The sequence below is a fragment of the Marmota flaviventris genome, chromosome 6, assembly GCF_047511675.1.
Source record: "Marmota flaviventris isolate mMarFla1 chromosome 6, mMarFla1.hap1, whole genome shotgun sequence".
Classification (NCBI taxonomy): domain Eukaryota; kingdom Metazoa; phylum Chordata; class Mammalia; order Rodentia; family Sciuridae; genus Marmota; species Marmota flaviventris.
Window position 1 is genome coordinate 48,734,052 of NC_092503.1, and position 9,130 is coordinate 48,743,181.

The window sequence follows — 9,130 nt, forward strand, 5'->3', positions numbered from 1 at the left end:
TTCTTAATTTTATGCAAATGTTAGCATATATTTTAAATATATGCTGTTAGATTGATCTTTTCTTTTTCCTGAATTGGATAAGAGAATAAATGAGTCAGTTGGACTAAGTAGATAAGTAGGAACTTACACAATTCAAAAGAAATTCAGGTAGCATTTCTTAACACCAAGTAAAGATAAAATATAAAACAGAATGTCAACAATATCTACAGAGGCAGCAATCATAAACCAATCTGAGACAGCTGGGCAGATATTCAGAAAAAGAAATCCAGAGTCCTAAGTTGCCAGGGAATGCTGATTGTTAACAGTGACTTTTATTTACTTTTGATTTAACTTTGATCAACTTAGAAGAGAAGGCATTATTCTTTGAGTAAACTATATCTGAATGTGCAGGCTTTTCCCACCTGGAAACACTGCATGTACAAAGACATAAATTTCTTGAATACTGTTTCTGATTAGCAAATGATCTTTAAAGCTCCTTCCTCTGCAGAGCAGCAAAGTGTTTATATGCCTTCATCAGTGGTTGCCATTTAAAAAGCTTTCTTTCTTTCTTTCTTAAAAATGTGTGCTCACATTTTTATTTTGACTTTACTTTTGAATAATATTTTTTACTGGACATAAAATTTTACATTTACAATTTTTTTTTCAAAACTTTGAATGTATTACTTGGCTGTTTTTCACTTATTCTTTTTTTGTGTGTATTCTTTTTTAAAATTTATTTATTTATTTTAATTAGGTATATATGATAGCAGAATGCATTTTGGTTCATTGTACACAGTTGCAGCACAGCTTTTCATTTATCTGGTTGTACAGGTTGTAGTGTCGCACCATATATGCAGACATACATCTTTCCTGCCTCCATACCCCCTCCCCTCTTCTCCATTCCCTTTGCCCAAAGTTCCTGCATTTTTCCCATTCTCTAACCCATTTCAGATCAGCATCCACTGATCAGAGAGAACATTCAGCTTTTTTTAGCGGGGGTGGGGGTGGGTGGGTGGGATTGGCTTACTTCACTTAACATGATATTCTCCAACTCTGTCCATTTATCTGCAAATGCCATAATTTTATTCTCTTTTAATGCTGATTCATATTCCATTGTGTATATATACTACAGTTTTCCTTATCCATTCATCTATTGAAGGGTATCTAGGTTGCTTCCACTGTTTAGCTATGTGAATTGAGTTGCTATAAACATTGATATGACTGTGTCCCTTTTGTATGTTGATTTTAAGTCCTTTGGGTATAGATGGAGGAGTGGGATAGCTGGGTCAAATGGTAGTTCCATTCCAAGTTTACTAAGGAATCTCTATACTGCTTTCCAGAGTGGTTGCACCAATTTGCAGTCCTACCAGCCATGTATGAATGTGCCTTTTGCCCCACATCCACACCAACACTAATTGCTGTTTGTATTCTTGATAACTGCCATTCTGACTGGAGTGAGATGAAATCTTAGAGTAGTTTTAATTTGCATTTCTCTTATTACTAGAGATGTTGAACTTTTTTTCATATATTTGTTGATCAATTGTATATCTTCTTCTGAGAAGTGTATGTTCAGCTCCTTGGCCCATTTATTGATTTTTTTTTGGTGTTATTTTTTTTGAGTTCTTTATATACCCTGGAGATTAGTGCTCTATCTGATGTGTGTGTGGCAAAAATTTGCTCCCAAAATGTAGACTTTCTCTTCACCTCATTGATTGTTTCTTTTGCTGAGAAGAAGCTTTTTAGTTTGAATTCATATCATTTATTAATTCTTGAAAAAATATGGAATGCTTCACAAATTTGCATGCCATTCTTATTTAAGGGCCATGCTAATCTTTCTCTGCATAGTTCCAATTTTAGTATATGTTGTGCCAAAGGGAGCACTAAAAGCTTTCTTATTCAGCATTGAAAATGAAGAGTTTCTATACTTAATTTGGTATCATAGCTTTGATAATTTATTATCCAAGTTTATTTAGAGCAGCCTAAGAAGCTGAAAAAAAAAATGTCCCACTGGTAAGATTACTCTACTGGCATTACAAAATCCTAGACATTAAAGAACTAAAGAACATTTAATTTTTGACTCCTTGTGTGTGTTTAGGCTGTTTTCCTGTATTGAATAAGAGTTCAAAAACTTTAATTTTTCCTTGAAAGTTTATAAAGTCTGAGCAATGGTTGAATGTCTTTGAGAAATTAAGAATTATAATTTCAACACCATATCTTTTGAGAGGTAACTACAGACTTACTTCTTTATTCAATGAACATTTGCTGAGTGTCTTCCAGGACCTGTATCTGTTAATCTCTGAGGTGCATGAGAAGAAGCATTGTGCTGATTCACTTCTGAATCTCAGAAATTGTACAGACCTGGTAAGAAGAAATGAATCCTGAGATACAGGTGAAGACTAGATCTTGAAGAAACAGTCCTGCAATGTCCCTCCAAAATCCTTGGAATGCAATCTTCATTCTTTAGAAATTAGTTGTACAGAAAAAAATCTAAGCAAATATGCTGACTCCTATCAGGTAAAAGATGAGTTGTAATCACTCCTGAGATAGGAATGTCAGCTAGGAGACATTGGATTAGTGTATGTAGAGTTGGTAAGAAAAAGTACACAAATAGGAGGGATAAAGAAAAGATGTAGATTATTTGAAAAAAAAAATAGACAAGATTGGGTAACTATTTTTTGCTCAGATTTAGAGAATGAAAGTCCCTCTAAATTGACCTTTGATTCTTCTTTCTCTAAAGTTTTTCATGTGTTGATGACTTGGATTTCTATGTCTAACCTAGATCTATCACTGAGGACTTATAAATGTCTTATTTCTTCTCCATTTTATGTTTCAAAGTTACCTCAATGGCCAAATGATTGTCTTGCCATGTCCTTTTCTTAGAATGTAGCCTTTAGCATCTGATTTGTTTCTCAAGCCAGAAATCAGAGTCATCCTTAAAATGTGACTTTTTTGTATATATATATATATATGTATATATATATATATATATATATACACACACACACACACACACACACACACACACACACACACTGGAATATTACTTAGCCTTAAAGAAGAATGAAGTTAGGCATTTGCCAGTAAATGGATGGAGCAGGAAATATGCTAAGCAAAATAAGCCAATCCTAAAATACCAAAGGCTGAATGTTTTCTCTGTTATGTGGATGGTCAATCACAATAAGGTGACAGGGGGTGTTGGGGGTTAAACTACGGAAGAATAGAGGTACTTCAATGAGACAGAGGGGAATGAGAGGAGGGAAGGTTTGTGGGAGTAGGAAGGATAAGAGAGTGAATAGGACATAATTACCCTAGTATATATATGACTACACAACCTGTTTAACTCTACATCATGTACAACCAGACAAATGAGAAGTTATACTACATTTATTCATGATGTTACAAAATACATTCTACTGTCATGTATAACTAATGAGAACAAATAAAAAAATTTCAAAATGGGATTTTTGTTACCCTTGCCAGTTATATTTAATTCATTTCTGGTTTAGAAATGTTTTGTTTCTAAATGTCATTAGAATCTTTACTTTCTCTTCCTCTTCTGTAAACTACTCTAGTCTTGAATTCCATCATCCGAATTGGGTTTTTTCACATCTATACTTATTCCACTTCCCGTCCAAATAATATAATTTCTAAGAGCATTTCAAAATTCAATTCCAAAATGTCACCCTCTTTCCAAAATAGTCCTTTAGTGACTCCATTATTTTATAATAAACACTGGCATCCTTGATGCAATCTTTAATATTGATTTAATCTGATTCTTATCAAAAGCTCCAGCCTCTTCTTATGCTATTCTTCCTTTGCTTTACATTCTTCCACCATGTTTTCTCTATTTCATTTTTTCAGAAGATGATATGCTGTCTTACCTCAGGACACTTGCACAGGCTGCTTCCTTTGCCTAGAATTCTTTTCTCATTTATTCACATATTTGTCTTCTGTGGAAGTTTTCCAAACAATAATTTATCAGGACTCTTACAACTTCTTACCTTTTCCACTCTCTAGAGATGATGCACTTCTCTTATAAGGCTTCATGATTACCAACATATTTTGATTTATGGAACTGATCAAAGAATTTATATAGTGGTGTAATTTATTTATTCATGTCTTGGTTTCTCAGTGGGTTAAAGACAAGAAATATGTTTGTTTTGCTCAATAAAATATCTTTAGATCCTAGAACAAAAATTCATTATATAATATTCTTTTAATGAACGTAGGGTGATTGAATGAATGTATGAATTGATACCTAATTAGAGAAGTAAGGTAAAGACTTCAATATATGATAAACAATTACTACAAAAAACTTACATTTAGATTTATCTGTGGACATAATCACAAAGTCAAATACGTTTCAAAAAGTTATAATTAAAAGTGAAAGTATTTTTGATAAATGACTAGAAATTGAAGAGAAATCCATACTGAAATGTCAGAATTCTTTACCTGTATTTGAATTATGCTTTAGAAAACCATGCAAATAAGAAAAGATCTTGGATTTCATCATAAAGCAAAAAAATGATATAAAGCTCTGTGAGATTCTATTCTATTATATCTAAATTCAATAAGCGGTTTTAAGAAATCGCTCTAAAATGTTTTTGAAAGGTTACCACATGGAGACCAAAGAATTGATGAAATGAAGTACCATATAGTATAAAAAAGACGTCTGTTTTCTTGACCTTCTTAAATCTATTACTCATAGAGTACTCAGCAAATCTTGTGAAAGCCCAGCTATAAGGGCTTTTGTGAGGGAAACTTTCCTCCATAAATTCATTTACTAATGGCCTGTTCCAGCAGGGTAACACAATAAAAATATTTCCTGGGAATTCAACTTAAACTAAATTAAAAAGGGTCTGGACCAGCATTCTGAATCTCCGACCAATGACTCTGTGACTTTCGGAAAATGAAAAGGAGCAAAAGACTAAAAAATTTACATTTCTTTCAGCGCTCATGTTCTGTGTTTATATCTGATTCAGATAGAGGCCTGGCATTTCTTCCATATAAAGGTAGAAATTTAAAGCTCTTTGGATTGCAAACTCTTAAATGTCACTATATTTTGGAGAGATTATGGGCCTTATCAAACCCTTTAAGGGTTCAAATTCAATATTTCCCATGTATAAGAATACTTAGAGTTTAGGGGGAAATATTAGGGGCTATGGCTAATACAACTCGACTACTTACAACTTGCTACTTAACCTTTACCTCTGTGACGATAATGGTACTAACCTCACAGGTTTCTGTGAGGACCCATGTGCTAGTGTATAAAAAAATTCTTGGAAGAATCTTTAGCATGTAGCAAGAGCTCAATACAGTTTAATTATTAGTAGTATCATCACAGACTGTCAACAAACATCTTCCCTATGAAATTTCACAATATATTTGCTAGATTGAAAAAAATCCACAAGGGTAATTACAATCTAAAAGTAGTTGATACACAAAGTGAGTAAATTCCATGAGGCACATACAATTAAATGTAAAATGAACTCATCTTTTTATATTGTTATGGATGAGCCAAGGATGGGGAGATCAGCCAGAATGGGGCAGTGCTGGAATATTTCATGAAGAGGATCCATCAGTTTCGACTAGGCCTGGTAAAATTGTAAAATATGTAAAACTGAAAACATTTTTTTTTCAGTTAGAAATTTAATGATGAATAATTGTTTATGACTATACTTTAAATTATATCCTGTTTTATTCTATAAAAACATTGGGACAATTTCATGGGTAAATATAAATTATATATCAAGAATAGGTGAAAATATGATCTAGAGGAAATTCTTAATAAACAATTAAAGAAAAACCTTAAATGCCATTTTTTGGGAGGATGTCTAAAGAAGATTGCTAAACTGTTCCTTGTGATGCCCTGCAGATGCTGTACTCCTGTCTTGGAGCAGCTGCTCATCCACTGCAGAAGGTCTCTGAGAAACTTGCACAGGGAGACAAACCCAAGGTAATGCTTTATTATTAATGAAACCTGTTGAATCACACTTCCTACTGACCAGAAGCCATATCCCAAATCTCAGAAATCTTACATACTAGAGTGGGAGAATAGGGACCAGGATCAGAACCTTATAGCAAATATGTGCTCTGCTGTCTGTGGAACTTTCCCAGATCTGAACAAGCAGCTTTCTGGGGGCTTTTTCTACTCAGAAAAGTTCAGCCTTAGCTGTCCCATTTTGGGTGCAATCAGGTCATGGTGTCACCTAGGTTTTGAAGTTGGGACAGCATGGAAAATAAGTCTTTTCTTTGGAAAAAAAAAAAGATTCTAGAATTCGGGGCAAGTGAGGATCTGAGATCTCTAGGATCTGAGAAGCATCTGTCAGGTCTTCTGAGGAGACAGGAGCGTAGAGGCCTTCCCTGAGAAGCACTTTGCCTCAGCAAGAAGGTAGCCAATGAGTTACAATGGAACTAATCACTCTGTTGTGTGGCCAAGACACTGTGAATTAAATTTTATTTACTCAGTAGAAATCTAGGGAAAGGCTTGTCCAAACTTTTCTCTAAGGTTATACTACTTAGTGAATGCAAATGACACCAGAGGCCATAGTCACAGCCTACTGACCTTGGAGAAAAGAGATCTGGAGCCTACCATCTTAGTGAAAGGGCTAAATACAAAGGGAATCAGATGACAGCTATCCCCAAAAGCTTTAGTAACAATTGATTTTAGAAGTTGCTTGGAAAAAATAATTATAATATTTGAAATCATCTTTCAAGAAGCTGAAATACTGAGTTAAAAAGCTTAAACTTTTCAGGATAAAATGAAGAAAATGGTAGAAAATGACATGTTTATGAATTATCTACAGAATGTCATTATTCTTCTAGTACTTATCTTACTTTCTCTTATGATGGACAATATCTTCTTTTGTAAAATTATCAGATATACCACCAAGTAGATGGAAACATTGAACACAAAAACAACAACTGCCAAAATTTTAAAGAGAAAAAACAACAACAACAAAGTTTGTGTTCCAAGAGATATTAATTGTACTGTCTAAACCATTGGTAACAGTGGGGAGAAAAAAGATGCTACTTTCATCATTTATTCAAAACTGCTAAAAAGGCACTGGAGACATTGATAAAAAATAACTACATTTGCAATTTAAATAGCACAAAATATTTCATTTTTAACTGTTCCTCTCCTTTTATTTCTCAGGCAAATTCATTCCTCTTTTCAGCTTGGCTGGGCTGCTGATTGCTTGCCTTCATAATGTACTGTTTGGAATAATTTAAATGCACTTCCTTAAAACCTAAAAAAAAAAAAAAAAGATAAATGGAATTTTTTTTAAAAGCCCACCTACATTGGTATGTTTTCACATTCAACTCTTCACTCCAATTTATTATAAAAATTTTATTTCCAATTATAAATGTTAGAATGTGGATATGTGAGAAACCGGGAAAGGAAAGAATTTGACTTACAATATGAAATAGGTTGTCTTTCCCAGAGAAGTCTTCATGGGCTTCATTTTAATTAACCTGCCTTCATTTTTATTGTTGTATTATTCAGTTTCACTTTATGGTGCCACTTACACAGTAAACTTCTCATACATCTGCAGGCACTGATAACAATGAGTTTAATTTAAATTAAAACTATCAGTGCAATTTAAAGATACTAGTGCCACTAAGAATATTTTCATAATAGCATGTATCAGTGCAGGGTTTTTAAACAAGGCTATAGAAATACTTAAGGTTATGCTGAGAAATTTTACCCAATTTTTAAAAAATATCAAACTGTTCATTTATATAAGGATTTGGAGGTCTTTAAGAAATGAAGCTGTTCTTGATTCTCAACTAATGTGTTCCCCTTCTGTTTGTCTAGACTAATCCTGAGTTAGAAAAGCAATACTGACTATTTGAAATTGTTAAATAGAATTAAGCAGTAATATGTAATCATAACATTTTTCTTAGTAAAACAATGTATTTTTTTTCTTTTTTTAAGCAAAATTGGGGACAGAACAAAAAAATAACATCAGACAATAAAACTTTTTATGGTAAAACAATATATGTGATGTGGGTCTATTACTTTTCACATTGCTTCACATATGTCTGGATTTGCAGATCTTCTTTCAGTTCTCTAAGATCTCATCACTTATTGTACAATCATGTGCCATGTTAATATCAGCTTTCTCCTTGTTGCTTCATTTTTAGGATTTTAAGAATTTTGTTGATTTGAATGTTTTTTTTGTTTCTTCAAATTACATCTATTTAAATGTAGCAAAGAATGTGAATTTTGCTGTTTTAATCTTTACAATGCTCCCACTGGATTTTATAAATTGGAAAAGTAAACATTTTAATACATGAATGTGTTTTGAAACATTCATTAAAGAAAAAGATTACCAGATAGCTTAACAGGGATATGTGGATATAGTCAAATAGCCCAGAAATATACACTGCAGTAAATGAGTGAATAATAAATTTAGTATATTTAATGACAACACATGCACAAATAAAAATATAAACTAAAACACATAAAGGGTAAATCACATTGTTCAGTGCCCAAAATCATAAATTTTTGTTATCATTCACTTGCTCATTTATGAAATATGTAATGAGTATCCATTGTGTGCTAGCTATTATTTTTTATTTTGAAGAATATTTTTGTTTGTTCTGATGTGTGTCCATCTACATGTATGTAAGTGCAAAAGATGAAAATAAGGCAATGGAAAGGAAGAAGGAAACTGGAGGGTTTACACATTTTAAGAATGGTTTTATAGGACAAACCAATAAGATGATATTTGAGCAAAACTCTGAATGAAATGAAGAAATAAGCCAAGGGGGTGTCCAGAATATAAAAAATAGTGTTTGCTATGCAGCATAAATATAATGCAAATAATATGAGAACCAGCAGAGGATCCCGTAGCAGTGATATTTCAGTGGATGCTAGAAAGTAATAGGTTGTGGGTAAATTAAATGGAAAGGAGACAACTTTCCAGATGGGAGAAACAATCTTAGAAATGTCCAAAAAGAAAATGTAAATTTTGTAGGACAGAAAGATTCTTAGTTTCCATAGATTCCCTGAGTGATTATGTTATTGATGAAGATACACAATGAAAGAAAACTCATTGACAGAATGTAGCCACAGGACCAGAATTCATGGGAAAAGCAAAAGATGAAGAATAGAGCTTCAGACTTGCTTGGTGAAAAGGTAGGA

The 9,130-nt window shown here is 32.9% G+C and overlaps 1 non-coding gene across 1 annotated transcript; it reads right to left on the minus strand.

The window, feature by feature from the left end:
* Positions 1-1,752: 1,752 nt before the first annotated feature.
* Positions 1,753-1,860, minus strand: LOC114086993 (U6 spliceosomal RNA). Its single transcript, XR_003581726.1, has one exon. It is a non-coding gene; the product is annotated as a U6 spliceosomal RNA (small nuclear RNA).
* Positions 1,861-9,130: the final 7,270 nt, after the last annotated feature.